We start from the raw sequence: 23,981 nt of genomic DNA, 5'->3' as shown, positions 1-23,981 counted from the left end.
AGAGAACCCGCAGTAATGGATTTAAATTAGATAAGTTTAGATTTAGAAAGGACATAGGAAAGTATTGGTTTGGAAATAGGGTAGTTGATGAGTGGAACAGTCTACCTAGTTGGGTTATTGAGGCTAGGACTTTGGGTAGTTTCAAATTTAGGTTGGATAAGTACATGAGTGGGAGGGGTTGGATTTGAGTGGGACTTGCACATCGGAGCTTGTTTCTTGGGTGGCATTGAAAATTGGGTTGGTCAAATGTTTGTTAGTAGGATGAATTGTAAAGGACCTGCCTAGTATGGGCCAACAGGCCTGCTGCAGTGTTCCTCCTTTCTTATGTTCTTATGTTAGTGACACCCCTGCTTTTCATTGGGGGGGTGTTGCATCGTCTGCCAAGTCTTTTGCTTTCGTAGTGAGTGATTTTCGTGTGCAAGTTCGGTACTAGTCCCTCTAGGATTTTCCAGGAGTATATAATCATGTATCTCTCCCGCCTGCGTTCCAGGGAATACAGGTTCAGGAACCTCAAGTGCTCCCAGTAATTGAGGTGTTTTATCTCCGTTATGCACGCCGTGAAGGTTCTCTGTACATTTTCTAGGTCAGCAATTTCACCTGCCTTGAAAGGTGCTGTTAGTGTGCAGCAATATTCCAGCCTAGATAGAACAAGTGACCTGAAGAGTGTCATCATGGGCTTGGCATCCCTCGTTTTGAAGGTTCTCATTATCCATCCTTTCATTTTTCTAGCAGATGCGATTGATACAATGTTATGGTCCTTGAAGGTGAGATCCTCCGACATGATCACTCCCAGGTCTTTGACGTTGGTGTTTCACTCTATTTTGTGGCCAGAGTAGAGTAGTACATGCACAATATATATTGTGCATGTACTACTCTACTATTGTGCATGCATTCTTCTCTTTGTGTGTAGGAAAATGTATATTTCATGTGGTAAAAAATTTTTTTTCATGCTTTTGGGTGTCTTGCACGGATTAATTGGATTTCCATTATTTCTTATGGGGAAAATTCATTCGCATACCGAACATTTCGCATAACAATCAGCCCTCTTGCACGGATTAAAGTCGCTATGCGGGGGTCCACTGTAGTACCCCTGTGGTAAAGAAAGTGAGAAACACCATAGATGTGAAGAAGGAAATACAGTGGACCCCCGGTTAACGAACTTTTTTCATTCCAGTAGTATGTTCAGGTGCCAGTACTGACCGAATTTTTTCCCATAAGGAATATTGTGAAGTAGATTAGTCCATTTCAGACCCCCAAACATACACGTACAAACGCACTTACATAAATACACTTACATAATTGGTCGCATTTGGAGGTGATCGTTAAGCGGGGGTCCACTGTAATACAGAAGTGGAATGATGTCCAAATGTTTGTGAAGAAGTACCACCCTGAGCAAGCTGAAACAAGCCGTCTTTGCAACAAGTTAAAGAGGCACCAGAAACAGTGGACTGTGGACAGTTTTTTTGTGAGACGGGTCCAGTGACTCTCAAGCTGGTCCTAGTGGCATTAAAAGACAGAAGGGAAGTAACCCCAGAGAGGGCTTTGATACCTGAAGTCCTCATGGAGGGGGATTCTCCTTCCAAACACTAACCCGAACTCCCTCTCTTCTCCTTCCCATCTTCCAGATGCCATCACCAATCTTCAATAAAGGTAAGTAAAATGTTATTTTATATGTTTATTTAAATTTATTAATACATAATTGAACACTATATTTGTTGTGTGTATGTAAAACTATAATTAATCTCTATAAAATGTATTATTTTATGAATATTTTTGGGTTTCTGGAGCGGATTAATTGTATTTCCATTATTTCTTATGGGAAATATTGCTTTGCTTTTCAGACTTTTTGAATTTAGAACTAACCCCTGGAACGGATTAAGTTCGATATTTGAGGTTCTACTGTACCTCCAACATCGTCTCCGCTCTACTACTCTCTCTTTACCTTCCTTTCTCGCTGATGGACCCACCTTTCATCCAGACTCTCTTATTGACTTTTTGACAACAGCTGATTTACTCCACAAACTCTGATGATACCTTCAGCCTTTTCTACCTCAATCTCTTGCTACCCCCTACCCCCGCACTATCCCCTGTCCTGATGTTTTCGGTAACCTACTAATCATCCCTTCCCCCTTCTGCTGCCCGATACCCTTGCTTCCTTCCCTACCCTGCAGCGCTGTATAGCCCTTGTGGCTTAGTGCTTCTTTTTGATTATAATAATAATAATAGTACACTATTTTGACTAGGTTCAGCTGGTAAAGAGCTCTTGATCCAAGGCATTAAGCTACTCTTTACTTCCTTTTGAGGATACATACTTTATGTAAATGGTAAGGAAATTGCTGTTTTCACTCTGATGGGCTTTGATTCCTCAGGCTGGCCATGACTTATAAGGACCAAACTAAATAATTTCCTGTGTATTTGTCACGCACGATGACTTATAACTCCTTGTTTCTACTTGCCTGAAAGCTGAGCTTGAGAGTGGAGTTGCAGCTATCAGGTGAGCAACATGCTTCTTGGGTAAGGGAACAGAGGTCAGATGAGAGGTTCAGTGCTGGCCTACTTGAATCGGTTGGTCTTGTATCACTCCACTGTCTGGTATGGTGATGCATTCATTGAGGGACATGCAAGCATCAGTATGTGGGTACCACTTTGGTCCTGTTACTGCCATTTATGAATCTGCTGGGTACTTGATAGAGACTAGCTGGACTCGTAGGCAAGGCTTGCAGGAAGTGGGGATGGAAGAGAAGTGAGAGAGGAGAGGAGAGGCTAGAAAGAAAAGAAAAAAGGATCTGAGGCAACATGCAGCTGCAGAATCATTGCTTGGCATTGTCAGTATGTTCTTTTTTTTAACAGCTCTGAAAAAAATTGGGCTTGGGAAGATGAAGTTTAATGGGCATGGCAGACACAAAGGTCAGTGGGCAAGACTTTCTGTACACCACCAAAGACATGTCCAGTGGCTATAGCAGCACTGATAAAGATTAAGGATATCGTGCTATGTGGCCAAGATGGGTTTGGCAAAGACACTCGCTCATATCTCTACTAGTCTTGGGGTCGTTTTAGTAAATGGTTACTGCCACCGTGGCCCAGTCCTTGATCAGATCTAATGTGAGTAATATTAATGCTTCCTTTATACCAATGACTATGCAAGAGTGATGTGCAGTTGCAAATCACTCTTGCATAGTCATTGGTCATGAGTGTAATGTGAGTGATTTGCATAGTCATAATCATGAGTGTAATGTTGTGAGTGATTTGCAGTTGCAAGTCACTCACAACATTACACCCATTCTACAAGTAGGACTACTACATCAAATACCATATCAGATACTTGTTCTACTACTCATAAGTCTTGGGTTCCATTATCTCTACATTAGGTGTATGACCCAGAGATGCTTCAGACAACCTGGATGATTATAGTCAGCCAAGTAATCTTAGTGAAAGTAGGTCTGAAGAATGGAGTATGTATAGTGTGGGGAACTATGCTACCCAAGCAAATAAAGTAAACTGCAGATGACACACCTGTGACTGTCCTCAAATGTTTTCACCTTAATACCTGCTGTGAAACAGTTATCCTTCTTCGTTGAATAGTACATCAGCAAGTATTTACTGAATGCACAAATAACATTTTTCAAAAACTGCAACTGAAATGTATATTTATTCTCAAAGTTTTTCATCCTGCAGGGTTTAGCACTTCTTTTTGATTATAACAATAACAATTCATCCTGCAGGAGGACAATGGATATCAGATCACTGAGCAAAGTAACCAAATTTATATGAGTCATGAGCTCCCCTTTGCTATGTATTTGACAAGTATTTGCTTAGTGGTGAGAGAGATTTTAACTACTTCCCAGCAGTGATGTAAGTGCTGCCATTTTGGATACCCCAATAAATTTTGTTGTTCACATTCAGATTGCCCTATCTGTGCCCTCCCAATTCATGGAGAACTTAGAAACAGTTTATTGTAGATGTCCAAATTTTACTAGGGTTCATCCTTCCTATTAACATTTATTCCTCATATTCTCTGTTTCACTCTCATTGCTGACCTGGAGAATGTACAGAGAACCTTTACGGCACACTTAAGTATAATAATGCACCTAAATTACTGGGAACGGTTGAAGTCCCTTGTATTCCCTGGAATGCAGGTGAGAAAGATGAATGATAATATATATACATTTGGGAAATCCTAGAGGGATTAGTACCAAACTTGCACAAGCAAAAGACTCGGCAGGAGATGCAACATCCCGCCAAAGAAAAGCAGGGGTGTCACATGTACACTAAGAGAGAACACAATAAGCATACATGAGGAGTATTACCAATAGACCCCTGGCTGTCTTCAGGAGGGAGCTGGACAGGGACCTAAAGTCAGTACCTTATCAACCGGGCTGTGGTTCATATGTCAGTCTGTGTGTGTGGCCAACAGTAACAGCCTGGTTGATCAGGCCCTGATCCACCATGAGGCTTGGTCACAAACCAGGCCACAGGGGCATTGACCCCTGAAACCTTCACCAGGTATACTCCAGTATCAAAAAAAAATCTTGCCCCATGTGGTGCATGATGGGAAAATAAAAGCTCTGACCTTGTGTTTTAAAATAGTGACTTTGAGGTGTTTTCTAGGTTGGTTATGATTTATTGATTGGTTCTTGGTATCAATAGATAGAATGGAAGACATACTGCCAGAAGTAGCTTGAAACAGGGCTCAAAGTGGTGCAAATACTAGATTTTTGGTGATTTTTCCTGAGGAAGGGTATTGTCTCCCTGGCTTTCCCTGGACTGTCTTAATGGTTTTTACCAGGTTTGCTTCAATTACTGGAATGGCCAAAACCATGACCAATCATTCTTGATTATATTTTCTCTGATTTTGTGTGTGTGTGCTGATGACTTCACAATGGAGGGCAAGTGTTACATAAGAGAGACCTGAGGAATGTGATTAATGAACAAAGATGCTTTATGACCTGGAATGCCGGCAGTCTTTATTATTTTGGCCTTTTATTTTTAAATTAGAATTTTTTATTTTTTTTTATTTTGGCCTCTTGATTTTGAATTAGAATATTTTTAATTGTCTTTATTTTGACCTCTTATTTTGAAATTAGAATTTTTTAAATTGTCTTTATTTTGGGGTCTTATTATTAAATTAGATTTGTTTTAATTTGGCCATATTACCAATTTCTGCACACAATAGGGCATTTCTGGTAGATGAATGAGCAGCAGCTTGTGGTCAGTCAATAGAACAGAAGAAATACTAGCAAATTGAGCATTGAATTGGCTTACAATATGAATGAAATTTGGGAGAATTGTCAACGAATAAATTACGACCAGACTGACAAATTTGCACTTGGGTAATTCCACGAGTTTTCCATCAAATTTGTTTATGGTGTCATTACTTTCAGAAAAAGATTCTCTACCATTTCAGAATATATTTTATGAAAAATTGCTGTATAGTCCTTGTGGCTTAGCGCTTCTTTTTTATTATAATAATAATTTATGAAAAATTGCAACACACTCAACACTTGATTTCAGGAGTCACAGCACTGAAAGGATTTAGGAATGTGAAATCATGTTGTATGGTCAGGCTACAGAACTTCTCCACAGAGTGGCTTACGATCCAAGGAATTGCACTTGCTCTGTCCTTTAATCAAACTTGATTGTCTCCCATTCCCTGAGGCAGTGTATGAGTTTATCACCCTTCCCCATGAATATAATCATTTTCATAAGTGGTCTTCTGCCCAGTATATATACTTGCATGACTTTCTGACTTCCATGTGACACAAACACCTCTCCTTCAATTTTTTATGCCAGAAATTTGAAAGGTTTCCTTCTAGAATCATTCCTTTGGTTTCAGCCTCCACACAACCTTTTTCCTCTACTCTGGTGATGGAGGAAGAGGCTTACACTAGGGATGGGACGATAACCAAAATTTTTGCCAATACTGGTGCTCAATTGTAGGCTGTTATTGATACCATCGATGCTCATTTATGCTGATATACCATCAAAATTAGCCAATACCACTGATACCCTGAGTTCGCACAATGTCATTCTCTTCTGCTTCCTTTTGATTATAATAATAATATTCTGCTCCTGAGTCTGGTCTTGTTCTCCAAGATTCCACAACTTAGCTTTCTCTGTCTCTTCCTCAGTGCATCCATCCTGTTTACTCATCTACCTCTCTGGAAGTTTGTGCAGTCTTTCTTTTGCATCTCCTAATAAATGTTCGGGGTCCTTTACAGTGTCCTGTGATGAGGATCTTGAAGAAAGTCTGCTGCTCTCCCTATTTCAACCCATAACAATCACTTATGTTCTATTGTTATACCATCACCATTTCCTGCCACTTCAGATTAGGAAAATAAACCGTTACAGCTTGGGTATGTGAGATCCATTGTTCTGAAGATCCTAATTCTTTCATAAACTGATCATTATCCAGGTAATTTCAACCTGAGTAAGGTGCTTGAAGCTTCACCTGCACCTGACATGACTATTAAATGTCTCATCCAGAAGATTCCTCACATTAATTTGATGGTTATTAGCCTGACTAAGAACCCAGCCTTTCCCTCTACTCCTCAATTTAGCTAGTAATGATTTTTCCCCTTAAATTTTTGTCTGGGGGATTATGGAAGAGGTAATGTGTGTTTAGGTGGTCCACACCATCTAAAGGGAATTAAATTGTAATGTGACACTTCAGGTGAAGCACCTGGTGCCAGGCACATTTGGTGGTTCATCCGGTTGTTGTTTGATGGTGGATGTACTTCCTGAGGTCACCCTCAGTTCCAAGGATGGTGACTGATAGTGTGCCTAACTCAGCATTCATGCTGCCTCACCCTGGTCCATTACTATTTTTTTTTTTTTACACAGGGTTTGACAATGTTAAAGATCCTTAGCCTTATTGATAAGCTATTTACAGGTTAAGGATTCCTAACTTTATTGACAAGCTAAGAGAGCTGTTCCTCTTCAAGGGGGGCTCCTTGGCGTGGTGAAGAGGCTCTTGGTCTGAGAAATTAGACTTGTCGGTCTACTTCCTCAGACCGAACCTAATTACCCCCCAATCCCCCGTTACCCTATCCCATCCTCCCCTTTTTCCTTTCCTCCTCCTCCTCCCCACTCCTCCCTTTTGCCCTTCCTCTTTTTGTCCTTTGGGATTTCTCCCACAGGCGCGCTAGTTCCTGGGTAGGAGAAAGGATACCGGGGTCCATCCCATTCCGTTGAGGTTCTTAGCGGTGGCGTAGTTTGCCGTGGAATCTGGATCGCCTGGGGATGTCCCGATCCCTCTCCGGTATCCCGGAGTAGCTTTGGGTGTCTTTCGGGCGACGAGTGTATCTCTGGAAGCCACCTTTCGGATTCCGGGGGTGGTGGCCGAAGGAGGTATGCTTTGTGGCGGATATCCGGCCGCCCTCTCTTTTGTCCACCGAGGTAGCTCGGCAGATGTGAGGTTGCTATCCCGGATTGTTAGTTTACTAGCATGATGGGTAGGGTATGGCACGGGTTCCATGCTGCATCTGCGCTACTTGCGGTGCTGAGGTCCTCTTGGGCGCGGAGGGAGATTTCTGGCCCTTTCATTCCTCCTAGGAACTATCCCTCCCCGGTCCCCCCTTTTTTTTTCTTTTTTTTATTTTTATTTTCTTTTCTTCTTTCTTTTTTTTTTTCTTAAAAACAAAAAGAAAGAAGTAACCTAACCATGGCAGCCCTAGTCCATGAACCTGGTACCCCCGGGCCCCTTCTTGATACCGCACCCCGTTCTGACCCCGCCTCGTCTTTGGACCACTCTTCAGACATTCCTCATGCCTCTGTACCTATTGCCGGTGCTGTTTCCTCACCCGCTTCAGGTACTGAGGCCTCGACTGACTCCTTCGATTTATCAGACCTTCGCTCTCCTCTGACTATGCTTCCGGCCTCTCCCTCTACGGTGCGGCAATTTTCAAATCGCCGACCCGTTCCACGTCGGACCAACTCTGGTCCCACGCCTAAACGTCAACGACAATTACCTGCTGATGATACTTCTCCACCTTCACCTTCTCGTTCTTCTCAGAAACGATCGACACGTCCTTCACTACCTTTCCACGCTCAGTTTCAGACTGAACAGTGGACTAAATTCTTCACTTTACGACCAACTTCCTCTACTGCCTATCTTTCTGACCATAGTATTGGCAAGGCACTCCTACGCCATGTTGGTAAAGATATTTCTTTTCATGCTCTTAAGAGCGGTACGCGCATCATTACCGTACAGAATGCTACCCAGGCTCGTGAGCTCTCTCGTCTTTCCCATATAGATACTGTTCCTGTCACCCTTGAAAAACATCATTCCCTCAATTCTTGTAGTGGTACCGTCATTCTGCCCCATACCATAGTTCAACAAAATTTCCAGACATGTGGCACCGACATTCTTGAACAGCTGGAACTCCAAGATCTCCCAATCCTCAAGGTAGACACTTACGTTCTTCCTGCCCGCAGGCGAAGACGATACCCTAGCAATGTGGCTCGTTTAACTTTTGACAGCCGAGAACTCCCATCCTCAGTTTATATAGCAGGACATCGGTTACAAGTTCGAAAGGTGATCCCTACACCACAACAGTGTAGAAATTGCTGGCGATTTGGCCATCCAGCGAAATATTGCAGATCTATCGCCGAATGCCCAGTCTGTGGTGCCGATGACCATTCTAATACGTCTTGCAATCGATCTCCCTCTTGCCTTAACTGTCATGAGGCTCACCCTTCGTACTCTCGCCATTGTCAGGTCTATTTAAACGAGCGGGAAATCCGTTACCTCAAAGAGACAGAAGGTCTCCCTTATGCCATGGCAGTTTCTCATCTCCGCCTCCAAGGGAGACTCCCACGTGTTTCTTATTCCCGTGTTTCAAAACGTCCCCCCACTTCTGGTATCCCATCTTCTACACCCACCTCTGTGGTTACCTCTCCCATAATCACTCCTGTATCTAATCCTTTTGCTGTCCTCGGCTCAGACGTCCCTACTTCAACGCCTCAGTCTAATCTCGCTTCTTTGAGTTCTCTCTTACAAGCCTCAGTATCGACGAGACCTCGTACGACACCTCTTCCCAATCGTCCCTCTACTTCTCAAAAGTCAAAAAAAGGTCCGGTAACACCTCCTATCCATCTTCCACCTCCTCATTTTACCCTCCCTGTCTCTGTCCCTAGTTCTTCCCCTCTCACTGGCTCAGTTACAAGTGCAGAGGTTCACCCTCCTCCTCGTAATGTACCTTCCTCCCCTGTTCCCTCCCAAGTTTCTTCCTCTTCTGCCACCTCCCAGGTTCCTGTCTCTTCTGTCCCCTGCCACGCTTCTCCAGTTCCCTCCACCCTTTCGCCCCCCCCTACCTTGGTACAGTCCAATACAGTTCCAATCTTTACTCATCCTCCCCCTACCATTCCCAATATTGTCTCCCATACGACATCTCTGAATTCCGAAACACTTGAAGCAATCTCTGAATATATTGCAGAGACCAAACCATCAATGGACACTGATCCACCTTCCGCTCTTTCTCTCTCCTCTGCTCCATCTGCGCAACTCCTTTCTTCACAGCGCACCGTTCCTTCGCTGCTTGAACATTTTCCACTGCCTCCGCATGTGGACTTTTCTAACCCTTCTAGTCCGTAGGAACCCTTACCTGCGGATTTCAAGTATCTTTATCATTGCCAATCATGGCCTTTTTACAGTGGAATATACGCGGCCTCAGGGGTAATCGGGGTGAGCTTCAGATGTTACTCTCCCAGTTTGCCCCTGTTGGTGTTTGCTTACAGGAACCAAAATTACACTCTGCTGTTATTTCTCACATCTCAGGCTATAATTTATTGTATTCTTCAGATCCTTTTCCTGATGGGACCTTTAATGAAAGTGCCCTTCTTCTCCGCACTGATATTCCGTACCATCAGCTATTTGTTCATACTTCGCTGCATTACACAGCAGCCCGTATCCACTTACATAGGTGGTATACGCTCTGTTCTTTATATCTCTCTCCTTCTCGGGCATTATCTATTCCGGATTTTGCCTTCCTTGTTTCGTCATTACCGCCACCGATTCTGTTACTTGGTGATTTTAATGCCCACCATTTCCTCTGGGGGGGGGTCTCACTGTGATTCCCGTGGAATTCAGTTAGAGGCTTTTCTTGCCACCCACCCCCTCCATGTTTTAAATACAGGTACTCACACCCATTTTGATCCTCGGACTCATACTCTCTCTTGCATCGATCTCTCAGTTTGCTCTTCCTCCGCTGCATTAGACTTCACTTGGTCTGTTCTCCAGGACTTACATGACAGTGATCATTTCCCAATCATTCTTACTTCCCCTTCATATTCGCCACCTCTTCGCACCCCACGCTGGCAATTTAATCGGGCAAATTGGAACCTTTACTCACACCTGACTGTTTTTAAAGAGGTTCCTTCTTCGTCCTCCATCGATGAGCTTTTACACCTCTTCTCGTCCTCCATTTTCACCGCAGCTTCTCATTCTATACCCCAAACTTCGGGCAGGCATTCTCAGAAATGCGTGCCTTGGTGGTCTCCTGCTTGTGCTCGTGCAGTACGTTTGAAACGCGCTGCATGGGGCAGGTACCGGTACAATAGAACCACAGAGCGACTCCTTGATTTTAAACAGAAGCGTGCGATCGCTCGCCGTGTCATCCGTGACGCTAAACGCACTTGCTGGCGAGATTATGTCTCCACCATCACCTCTGCTTCCTCTATGAGTGCAGTCTGGAAAAAAGTACGAAAACTGAGTGGTAAATATTCTCCTGACCCGGCTCCTGTTCTGCAGGTTGCCGGTGTTGATATAGCAAACCCACTAGATGTTACCAATGAAATTGGCAATCATCTGGTCCGTATTTCTCAGGGACTCCATCTATGCCCCTCATTTCTTTCCTCGAAGTCTGCCAGAGAGTTAGCACCCTTGGACTTTTCTTCTCTCAGAGAAGAACAGTATAATGTGCCTTTTACACTTCAAGAACTGGAGGCAACACTCTCAGCTTGTCGATCATCGGCAGCTGGGCCCGACGACATTCATATTCGTATGCTACAACATTTACATCAGTCAGCCCTTGCAGTCCTATTACGCCTTTACAATCTTATTTGGTCACAAGGAGTTCTTCCACAGCTGTGGAAATCCGCCATTGTTCTCCCTTTCCGCAAACCAGGCACTACGGGACATGAAACCTCCCACTATCGTCCCATTGCTCTTACCAGTGCAGTTTGCAAAGTAATGGAACGTCTAGTAAATAGACGTTTAGTGTGGTATTTAGAGACACACAACAGTCTCTCCACTCGTCAATATGGCTTTCGTAAGGGACGTTCTACCATAGACCCCTTACTGCGCTTGGATACGTATGTTCGTAATGCCTTTGCGAATAACCACTCAGTTATTGCCATATTTTTTGACCTTGAGAAGGCATATGACACAACTTGGAGGTATAATATTTTAGCCCAAGCCCACTCCTTAGGCCTTCGAGGCAATCTACCATCCTTCCTTAAGAACTTTTTAACTGACAGGCATTTCCGTGTTCGGGTTAATAATGTGCTCTCCCCGGACTTTATCCAAGCTGAAGGTGTCCCCCAGGGATGTGTTCTGAGCACAACACTTTTTCTCCTTGCTATTAATGATTTGGCCTCTAGTCTTCCATCAAATATTTGGTCATCACTCTATGTTGATGACTTCGCTATTGCCTGTGCAGGCGCTGACTGTCACCTCCTTACAGTTTCTCTCCAGCATGCAGTCGACCGTGTTTCCAATTGGGCCACCACACATGGGTTTAAATTTTCCAGCACTAAAACCCACCAAATCACTTTCACTAGACGCTCTGTCATCTCCGATCATCCTTTGTACCTCTATGGCTCCCGTATCCCTGAACGTGATACAGTCAAGTTTCTGGGCCTCCTCTTTGATCGTAGGTTATCCTGGAAACCTCACATTACCTCTCTGAAGGCAACTTGTCACAGCCGGCTGAACCTTCTTAAAACCCTTGCTCATCTTTCGTGGGGAGCTGATCGTCGAACCCTCCTTCACCTACATTCCACCCTTATTTTATCGAAACTTGATTATGGTGACCAGATCTATTCAGCGGCATCTCCTGCTACTCTCTCTAGCCTTAACCCCATTCATCACCAAGGATTACGTTTATGCCTTGGTGCTTTTCGCTCTTCCCCTGTCGAAAGCCTCTATGCAGAAGCGAACGTTCCATCCTTATCCGATCGCCGTGATGCCCATTGCCTGCGCTACTATGTACGCTCTCATGATCTCCGCAATCCTTCCATTTATAGAATGGTCACTGATATTAGTAGACATTATTTGTTCGCCGCCCGTTTACTCCGTCCCTTCTCTCTTCGCCTTCATTCGCTCTTGTCTTCTCTTCAATTACCACCTTTCTATGTGCATGTAGCATCTCACTTTTCCCTACCCCCCTGGGAAGTTCCAGCTGTTCAAGTCTGTTCTTTCTCTCTCCCTTGCTCGAAAGCCTAACTGTCGACGGTCGCTTCCCGCTCTCTTTTTCTTGACCACTTTCACTCTCATTCTCATGCCATTGCCATGTACACAGATGGCTCTAAGTCTTCTGACGGCGTAGGATTCGCAGCAGTGTTTCTGGACAGCGTCGTACAAGGGCATTTACTATCTTCGGCTAGTATTTTTACTGCTGAATTGTATGCCATCCTTACAGCACTTATCCGTATTGCATCTATGCCTGTGTCATCATTTGTGGTTGTCTCAGACTCCCTTAGTGTTTTACAGGCTATACAGAAATTTGATACACCTCACCCCTTAGTCCTCCGTATCCAACTTTGGCTACGCCGCATCTTTACCAAGCATAAAGATATTGTTTTTTGTTGGGTCCCTGGTCATGTTGACGTACAGGGCAATGAACAGGCAGACACTGCTGTGCAGTCAGCAGTACATGACCTACCAGTTTCATGTAGAGGTATTCCATTTACGGACTATTTTGCTGCAATATCTTCCCAACTTCACACCCGTTGGCAACAACGTTGGTCTACTATGCTCGGCAACAAACTTCATTCTATTAAACCGAGTATAGGTTACTGGCCGTCTTCTTATCACCAGTGTCGAGGTTGGGAGACTACTCTCTCCCGTCTTCACATTGACCATACTCGTCTTACTCATGGATATCTCATGGAGAGGCGCCCTGATCCTCTCTGTGAGAATTGCCAAGTTCCATTATCAGTCAGCCACATTCTGTTGGACTGCCCACTTTATCAACGAGCACGCAGAATTTACCTCCGTCGTCATCTTCGCTCTGCTGCTCTCTCTTTACCTTCCCTTCTCGCTGATGGACCCACCTTTCATCCAGACTCTCTCATTGACTTTTTGACAACAACTGACTTACTTCACAAATTCTGATACCTTCAGTCCTTTCTACTTCAATCTCTTGCTACCCTCTACCCCCGTACTATCCCCTGTCCCGCTGTTTTCTGTAACCTACTGATCATCCCTCCTCCCTTCTGCCATCCAATACCCTCGCTTCCTTCCCTACCCTGCAGCGCTGTATAGCCCTTGTGGCTTAGCGCTTCTTTTTTATTATAATAATAATAATAAGAGAGCTGTTACCTACATCAGCTCATTTTTACTGCTATGAGACATACAAGTAGGGAACAGGATGAAGTTGGAGCCATCTGTGGGCCAGTATTTTCATTTGATAAACTGACTATCTCGTTGACATCATAATGCTGTACGAATGTGTTCCATACTCGAGTCATCCTGGGGATAAATGATCTCAGATGAAGTGATGTTCTGGAGAAGGGTACAGCCAGAGTGAAGTTGTTGCTTTCTGCCCATCTTGTGGTACAGAAGCCTGCTTCACGCTGTCCTTGAAGTGGATCCAAGTGTGGTACTTTGACAATACTGGCCTTGTACATAACAATAAGGCCACCCACATCCCTCCTGTGTTGAAAGCTCTGCTGAAATGACAAATCTATCCAGGATTGGTCCACGCGGGAGATGAGACGTCTTGCACTGTTCTCTACTCTGTCAAGAGGTTGCAGATGAGAGGAGGGGGGGGCAGGCAAACCAAGAAAGTAGAGCATACTTGTGCCTCGTACAGAATCTTGCAATCCCTACTGTAAAGCAGATGCGAGATACAGCAAAGTGCTGTAAGCTTCCTGGCTACCTTGTTTGCAAGATTTACAACATGGTTCTTCATGGTCAGTTTGGAGTCAAATTTCACCCCAAGGATATCAACTTCTTCCTCAGGTGCCAACACCCTCCCATTCATCCTTACTACTGCACTAGCGTTACCATCATGGTGCTTAAAGACCATCATCATTTGTGTTTTCTCAGGTGCAAATGTTACTTGCCATCTATTTCCCCAAGCTGATATAGCTCTTAACTGGTGATTGATACTGTAGCTTAGAGCAGCTGGCATTTCTTCTCTTGGATAAGTGAATGTCAGTGTACAGTTGTCTGCATATGCATGAGATTCTGGAATGAGATGAAGGTCATTGAAGTAAACATTCCATAACAATGGTCCCAGCATGCCTCCTTGTGGAACATTTGCCCTAATAGGATGGATGTCTTGCTGATTCTGTTCCATTGAGAACTACCCTTAGAGATCTACCATGAAGGTAATCACTGAGGAGACATAGCATAGAGCCTGCAATTCCCAGAGCTTGCAGTTTTGCTAAGAGGCCCTGGTGCCACACCTGGTCAAAAGTGCCAGCAATGTCCAGTGCTACCACACAGCTTCCCTCAAGGAAGGTTCCTTGATGTTGGTGAGGGGCTCTTGATTTAGGGAATTGGATCTGTGCTTGTGAAGGCTTACTCAGCCCTGTAACAACTTCAGACAGTATTACTCAGGCTGGCTCCTCCTCAGGAAAATTAATGAATAGAAAAAGAAATAATAATTCACAAAGATAAACACTTTATTATTTATTAAATCAAACATAAAACAATAAAACATGAAAGGTATATCCTATTTGAAAGAAAAATGAAAAATGAAATGAATAAAATAACATTTGAACTCAACGCTAATATCTACAGGGGTGTCTGGTGTTGGTGACACTGTTGTTGAAATCGTAGCCGTTGCTGATGATGGGGGGGGGGTCGCAGGTGTTGGTGACCATCCACTGGCTAGTTCTTCACAGATTAACGCCGTGAGTAGTATCCCGATGACAGGAAAGCAGGTTCTTTACCGCTGCAATGATGTGGGGTTACATCCTGCAATTTCATACAGGTGCACAGGTAGTTCAATACAAAATGGGGAAGTCTCTGGACGTTAGTCCTTCTCCTGTTCTTCTCGTTGATTGACAGGTGACCCTCACTGTCATCCAAGCTGAAAAGATAAGACAGGTTACCCACTGCTTAAATAATCACTCTCCATGGCAGTGTACATTACTCAAAAGACGTGGTGATTATTACAACAGTCAACCTAGAGCAAGACTGAAAGGACTAAGTTTATTATTGGTCAAAAGTGAAGCTTTTAACCAATAAATCCACTAGAATACAAGGCAGGCATGTACTTACAGTAGTGTTGAGAGCTGCGAGTCGAGTGATTTACTGTTTGACCAGAGCCCCATACGTCACCTTTCGAGGGGGGGGAAGAGGGAGGGGAAGGGATAGCGGGAGCTAGACTGACCCTACGTTAACAAGCAGCCGGCAATCAAACTATCACTTTAGGGGTGGGGGAGAAAAGGCGGGAAAAACGGGAGCGTGACTTACCCTACCTTAACTAGTAGCCGGTAATGAAACTATCACTTTCGGGGAGGGGAAAGAAAGGTGGGAGCGTGACTCACCCTACCTTAACTAGTAGACAGTAATGAAACTATCACTTTCGGGGAGGGGGAAGAAAGGTGGGAGCGTGACTTACCCTACCTTAACTAGTAGCCGGTAATGAAACTATTGTTACTATATTGCTACTCCTATCTATTGAACTTTTCCCTCACAGTGCTCCAGTTCCCTGAATTAAGCCTGAATGCCTTCCACATCCTCCCCCCCCCAGGTGCTGTATAATCCTCCGGGTTTAGTGCTTCCTCCTTGATTATAATAATACCACACAGCTGACTTTGGATTCATCCAGTGACTGGTGCCACTTAGTGGAAAGGTTTAACAACAGGTCAGCAGCAGAGTAACCTTTCCTGAAGCCATATTGATGGTCACAAAGTAGTGAGTGGTAGTCAAAAACCTGTCATTTGTCTTGAGATTATTGTCTCAAGGATCTTGCCAGTGGCTGACAGGAGTGACACTGGTCTGTAGTTGCTGATTTCTGCTCTGCTCTTCTTTTTGTGAACAGGGACTACATTTGCCTCTTTCCACAGAGAAGGCATTTACACTACTAGGCAGTGCTGAAAAATGCAAATTAGAGGTGCTACTAGCTGGTCTGCACATCATCTCAGCAATCTTGGGCTCAACTTGTCTGGGCCCACAGCCTTTTCTTATTCAAGCGATTTAAGAAAGAAATGCACCTCCTCCTGCCTTATTGTCACCACTGACAGTTTTGGCACAGTTCTTGCAGCTAGCCAAGGAGGGTCCCTTGCTGGATCAGAAACTTGCATTTTGGTAGCAAAGTGTTTGGCAAAGAGGTCCACTATGTCGTGACTACTAGTAGAGGTGGTCCCATCCTGTCGATTTAGAGGTGGAATGAGTTCATCAGGCAGATAACCTCGTCTGTCCTTGACCAGGGACCACTAGGTTTTGGAGCCTACTCCACCTGATGCTAGCTTTCTTTTTGTGTCCACCCCCCATTTAGCAATGGCCCACTTTTGAACGTTACCCATATGCCTACAGGCTTGCCTGTGGAAGTTCCTATTATAGGTGGTAGGATGTCTGTTATACCTTTGCCATGCCTTGTACTTAGCAGTAGTAGCCTCTCTACAATGAAAGCCAAACCAAGGCTGATCTGTAGGCTTTGTCACATATTGCCAGTGAGGAATGTGTTCTTGTTGTAGATTAAGGATGTGTCCAGTGAAGGCTTTCACTTGGTTGTCAACATCCCCTTGGAGAAGAGCATTCCAATCGGTGGTGGCGAGCTCAGAGCAAAGGACTGGCCAATTATTTCTTTCCCATAGCCAGGTTGTGCGTGTGGACTCCTCACCACGTTCTGTTGGGATCTTAAGTGTCGTAAAAACAGCCTTGTGGTCAGAGGATCCAACGTAGCCGAGGGGTTGACAAGTGACTAAACCTTCTGCCAGATCACTCAGTACTGGGTCAAGGGAGGAGCCAGAGATGTGAGTAGGGAAATCAACAAAGTTTCTCACATCAAATACTGCAAGAAGGTCATCAAAATCCCTCTGTATAAGGTGTTGGTTGAGGTCACCAACAATTATGATGTGCTCTGTGCTCACGGCTCTTGTAGTTGTGGGCGAGTTAGCCTACAGCTGTGCCTTGAGTAAGGTACGGGGCAGTCTCTGAGAAACAGTTGGTACTTCTGGTGTTAGTGTCATATGAGAACTAGTGGCAAGGCAATGGCTTATTTTTATAAGTCAAATGGTAAATTCCCATTTGTTTTTATACACTACTACTGCTTTGCTCTCCTTTATATCACTTAAACTTTGTTATGACACCTCTCTCCTGACCCCTCTGCAGAACTGGCCTTTGATATACTTTTAATAAGCTGCAAGAGTTATTCTACTTCCCTCCACAGACCAGGTTCAAGGCCAGACACACTGGCACACCAGGTTATTGTAAATGACTTTGTGACTTTGTAAATGGTCCAAGTCAGACCAAAACGTCGTCGTAAGCTCCTCTCTTCTATTTGCGGGTTATATTTGTATTGTGCCTTTTTTGTTATTCAGGTTACTGTTGCCTGCCATGACCCTGAAGCTCCTCTTATCTATGAAGTTGACTTAGTAAACTTCCCAGTGGGGGGCTCTCTTTCTGTAATGTGGATAGGAATGCTAACATTCCATACCACGGGCGGGGACAGAACCCACGATCGGAGTGTCTCGAAACTCCAGACCGTCGCGTTTTGAGACACTCTGATCGCGGGTTCTGTCCCCGCCCGTGGTATGGTTTGTTTGCAGTCGTGTCATTACGATTTTGTGAGTCAATGCTAACATTATCATCTTGAAGTGCTGTATGACCCTTGTGGGTTTAGTGCTTAGTTTTGATTATAATATTACTATCTTGAGCAGTGTTGGACAGGTTATTTCCTGCCAGCATGATAAACTTATGGTTGTGGTTTTGTTACCAATGCTGGCAAAGCATTTGTTGATTCATGTGTTACATGATTCATTGGCTCAGTGATGGACTGTTGGTGCCTTGGAGGACACTTCGATCTACCACTCACCATGCCATCCTTTGCAGACGATACTAGGATCTATCTGCACGGTAAATCTCCAAGAAGATATAAGCCAATGGGCAATGGAGAACAAATATAATGTTCAGTGAGGACAAATTCCAACTACTCTGTTATGGAAAACAAGGAAATAATAGCTAGCACTGAGTATACTACAAACTCTAATCACACAATAGAGAAGAAAAGTAATGTGAAAGACCTATGAGTGATAATGTGTGAGGATCTCACCTTCAAGGATAACAATGCCACTATCACATCTGCTAGGAAAATGATAGGATGGATAATGAGAATATTCAATATGAGATGCCAAGCCAATGATGATCCCTTTTAAATCACTTGTTCTCTCTAGGCTGGAATACTGCTGTACATTAACATCTTCATTCAAAGAAGGTGAAATCGCAGATCTAGTGAATATACAGAGGACCTTTACTGCACATATAAGTTCTGTCAAACACCTTAACTACTGGAAATGCTTGGATGCACTTAACTTTTACTCACTGGAGCTCAGGTGAGAGACATAATAATCTACACCTGGAAAATCCTAGGACTGGTCCCTAATCTACACACAAATCACTCCCTATGAAAGCAAAAGACTTCGCAGGCAGTGCAACATACCCCCAAGGCTGTTCAACAGCTTTCCACCAGGCATAAGAGAAATTACTAATAGACCCCAGGCTGCTTTCAAGAGGGAGCTGGACTGATAGTGCCAGATCAGTCGGACTGTGGTTCATATGGCTTTATAGCCCTTGTGGTTTTGAGCTTCTTTTTTATTATAATAATGTGGTTCATGTGTTGGACTATGTGCAGCCAGCAGTAACAGCCTAGTTAATCAGGCCCTGACCCACCAGGAGGCCTAATCATGGACTGGGCTGCGGGGGCATTGATCCGTGGAATACCCTCCAGCCTCCAGGAACATGCCCATGTGTGTAACAGTCAAGCTCCAGACAGGCTGTAAGTTGGTAAGTTTGAAACAGTAAACTTAAATTGTTGTTCACATCAATCTACATGATTAGGGTCAGTGACACTTAACAAGATATGATTAATTCATAGCCCCTTTCCTCAAATATGCTGTGTACTGCAAATTTTGGTCTAGACATGGAATGTGCAAAGTATAAAAAAAAATACTTCCCTGTGCAGCGTATAATAGGAACAGCTAACCTCTTGACTTGTGGTATGGGTTAACCCTTAAACTGTCCAAACGTAGATCTACATTTGCGCATGTAGCGCTCCGACCTTGATTTTCTCCATAAGAAAGAATAAAAAAGTAAATCTACATTCAGAGCGCTGTATAGCCCTTGTGGCTTAGCGCTTCTTTTTGATTATAATAATAATAATACATTCAGAGCGCTTCGTGAGTGAACGTAGATCTACGTTTGGACAGTTTAAGGGTTAAAATAACAGATACGGAACATTTTCTAGCATGGTTTTCATGGTTTTATTAGCTGTTTCTTAGTACCAATTTATAGACCAGAAGACATACTAGTGAAATGGAGATGATTTTGGTTAGGTTCAGTCTAGAAGCGGCCTCAAAATAGACTTCAGAATGGCAGAAATGGTTCATTTTTGGCAATTTTGCTGAGAAAGGGTAATGGTTGGGGTTGTTTTCGCGGTTTTTACAAAGTCTAGTTCAATTATTGAGATGACCTCAACCATGACCAAGCATTCTTGGTTATTGTTTATTAGCTTGAAATTAATAAAAATATCTGAGAGAGTGAGAGTGAGTGTGTGTGTGTGTGTATGTGTGTGTGTACACTCGCCTAAATGTACTCCCCTAATTGTGGTTGCAGAGGTCGAGACTCAGCTCCTGGCCTTGCCTCTTCACTGAACACTACTAGGTCCTCTCTCTCCCTGCTCCATGAGCTTTATCATACCTCGTCTTAAAGCTATGTATGGTTCCTGCCTCCACTACATCACTCGCCAGACTGTTCCACTTCCTGACTACTCTATGACTGAAGAAATACTTCCTAACATCCTTGTGGCTCATCTGAGTCTTCAACTTCCAAGGATGACCCCTCGTATCTGTGTCCCATCTCTGGAACATCTTGTCTCTGTTCACCTTGTCTGTTCCATGCAGTATTTTGTATGTCGTTATCATGTCTCCCCTAACCCTCCTATCCTCCCATGTCGTCAGGCCAATTTCCCTTAACCTTTCTTTGTAGGACATTCCCCAGAGCTCTGGAACTAACTTCGTTGCAAACCTTTGCACTTTCTCTAATTTCTTAACATGCTTGACCCGGTGCGAGTTCTAAACTGGTGCTGCATACATGGGCCTGACGTACCCAGTGTACAGTGCCTTGAAAGCTTCCTTACTTAAGTATTGGAATGCTAATCTCAGGTGTGTGTGTACTCACCTATTTGTACTCACCTATTTGTGGTTGCAGGGGTCGAGTCTTAGCTCCTGGCCCTGCCTCTTCACCGGTTGCTACTGGGTCTTCTCTCCCTGCTCCATGAGCTTTATCAAACCTTATCTTAAAACTATGTATGGTTCCTGCCTCCATTACGTCACTTTCTAGGCTATTCCACTGCCTGACAACTCTATGACTGAAGAAATACTTCGTAATATCTCTCTGACTCATCTGTGTCTTCAACTTCCAATTGTGGCCTCTTGTTTCTGTGTCCCCTCCCTGGAACATCCTGTCTTTGTCCACCTTGTCTATTCCGCACAGTATTTTATATGTCGTTATCATGTCTCCCCTGACCCTCCTGTCCTCCAGTGTCGTCAGGCCGATTTCCCTTAACCTTTCTTCATAGGACATTCCCCATAGTTCTGGAACTAACCTTGTCGCAAACCTTTGCACTTTCTGTAGTTTCTTGACATGCTTTATCAAGTGCGGGTTCCAAACAGGTGCTGCATACTCCAGTATGGGCCTGACGTACACGGTGTACAGTGTCTTGAACGATCCCTTATTAAGGTATTGGAACGCTGTTCTCAGGTTTGCCAGGCACCCATATGCTGCAGCAGTTATCTGGTTGATGTGTGCTTCTGGAGACATGCTCGGTGTTATACTCACCCCAAGATCTTTCTCCTTGAGCGAGGTTTGCAGTCTTTGGTCACCTAGCCTATACTCTGTCTGCAGTCTTCTGTGCCCTTCCCCTATCTTCATGACTTTGCATTTGGCGGGATTAAATTCGAGAAGCCAGTTGCTGGACCAGGTGTCGAGTCTGTCCAGGTCTCTTTGAAGTCCTGCCCGGTCCTCATCTGATTTAATTCTCCTCATTAACTTCACATCATCTGCAAACAGGGACACTTCTGAGTCTAACCCTTCCATCATGTCGTTCACATACCAAAAATAGCACTGGTTCTAGGAACCACCCCTGTGGGACCCTGCTCATCACAGGTGCCCACTGTGATACATCATTACATACCATGACTCGTTGTTGCCTCCCTGTCAGGTATTCTCTGATCCATTGCAGTGCCTTTCCTGTTATACGCGCCTGATCCTTTATATTCTGCACTAATCTCCTGTGAGGAACTGTGTCAAAGGCCTTCCTGCAGTCCAAGAAGATACAATCAACCCACCCCTCTCTCTCGTGTCTTACTTCTGTTACTTTATCATAAAACTCCAGAAGATTTGTGACACAGGATTTGCCTTCCATGAATCTGTGCTGGTTGGCGTTTATACTCCTGTTCCGTTCCAGGTGCTCCACCACTCTCCTCCTGATAATCTTCTCCATAATTTTGCATACTATACACGTCAATGACACAGGTCTATAGTTTAGTGCCTCTTTTCTGTCTCCTTTTTTAAAAATGGGAACTACATTTGCCGTCTTCCATACCTCAGGTAGTTGCCCAGTTTCCAGGGGCGTGTTGAAGATTGTGGTAAGTGGCACGCACAACATGTCCGCTCCCTCTCTAAGGACCTACGGGGAGATGTCCGGTCCCATTGCCTTTGAGGTATCGATGTGTGTGTGTGTGAGAGCGTGAGAGTGAGTGTGAGAGTGTGTGAGTGTACTCACCTAGTTGTACTCGCCTAGCTGTGGTTGCAGGGGTCGAGTCATAGCTCCTGGCCCTGCCTCTTCACTGGCCACTACTGGGTCACTCTCCCTGCACCATGAGCTCTATCATACCTCTGCTTAAAGCTATGAATGGATCCTGCCCCCACTACATCGATTCCCAAACTATTCCATTCCTGACTACCCTGTGACTGAAAAAAATACTTCCTAACATCCCTGTGATTCATCTGAGTCTTCAACTTCCATATGTGTCTCCTTGTGTCCCATCCCTGGAACATTCTGTCTCTGTCCACCTTGTCAATTCCTCTCAGTATTTTATATGTCATTATCATGTCCCCCCATCTCTCCTGTCCTCCAGTGTCGTCAGGTCGATTTCCCATAACCTTTCCTCGTAGGACATACCCCCTTAGCTCTGGGACTAGTCTTGTTGCAAACCTTTGCACTGTCTCTAGTTTCTTTACGTGCTTGACTACGTGTGGGTTCCAAACTGGTGCTGCATACTCCAATATGGGCCTAACATACACAGAGTACAGGGTCCTGAATGATTCCTTATTAAGATGTCGGAATGCTGTTCTTAGGTTTGCTAGGCATCCATGTGCTGCAGCAGTTGTTTGGCTGTGTGCCTCAGAAGATGTGCCTGGTGTTATACTCACCCCAAGAGTTTTTTCCTCGAGTGAAGTTTGTAATCTCTGGCCCCCTAGACTGTACTCTGTGGTCTTCTTTGCCCTTCCCCAATCTTCATAGCTTTTCACTTGGTGGGGTCCCCTCAAGGAAGGTTCCTTGATGTTGGTGAAGGGCTCTTGATTTAGGGAATTGGATCTGTGCTCCAGTTCCCCGAATTAAGCCTGAATGTCTTCCACATCCCCCCCCAGGCGCTGTATAATCCTCCGGGTTTAGCGCTTCCCCCTTGATTATAATAATAATAATTCACTTGGTGGGGTTGAACTCCAGGTGCCAATTGCTGGACCAGGCCTGCAGCCTGTCCAGATCCTTTTGTAGTTCTGCCTGGTCCTCGTCCAATTGAATTCTCATCAATTTCACATCTGGAAACAGGGACATTTTGGAGTCTATTCCTTCCGACATATCGTTCACTAATACCAGAAACAGCACCAGTCCTAGGACTGACCCCTGCAGAACCCCACTCGTCACAGGCGCCCACTCTGACACCTCTCCACGAACCATGACTCGCTGTTGTCTTCCTGACAGGTATTCCCTGATCCATTATAGTGCCTTCCCTGTTATCCCTGCCTGGTCCTCCAGTTTTTGCACTAATCTCTTGTGTGGAACTGTGTCAAACGCCTTCTTACAGTCCAAGAAAATGCAATCTACCCACCCCTCTCTCTCTCTTGTCATACTGCTGCCACCCTGTCATAGAACTCCAGCAGGTTTGTGACAGGATTTCCCATCCCTGAAACCATGTTGGCTGCTGTTGATGAGATCATTCCTTTCTAGGTGTTCCACCACTCTTCACCTGATAATCTTCTCAATGACTTTGCATACTATACATGTCAGTGACACTGGTCTATAGTTTAGTACTTCTTGTCTGTCTCCTTTTTTAAAAAGTGGGACTACATTTGCCGTCTTCCATACCTCAGGTAATTTCCCTGTTTCAACAATGTGTTGAATATTGTTGTTAGGGGTACACACAACACCTCTGCTCCCTCTCCCAGGACCCATGGAGAGATGTTATCTGGCCCCCACCGCCTTTGAGGTATTTAGCTCACTCAGCAGCCTTTTCACTTCTTCCTTGGGTGTATGTATTGTGTCCAACACTTGGTGGTGTATCCCACCTCTCCGTCCTTCTGG

Source organism: Cherax quadricarinatus, chromosome 81, assembly GCF_038502225.1.
Source record: "Cherax quadricarinatus isolate ZL_2023a chromosome 81, ASM3850222v1, whole genome shotgun sequence".
Classification (NCBI taxonomy): Eukaryota; Metazoa; Arthropoda; class Malacostraca; order Decapoda; family Parastacidae; genus Cherax; species Cherax quadricarinatus.
This window is presented reverse-complemented; position numbering follows the sequence as displayed.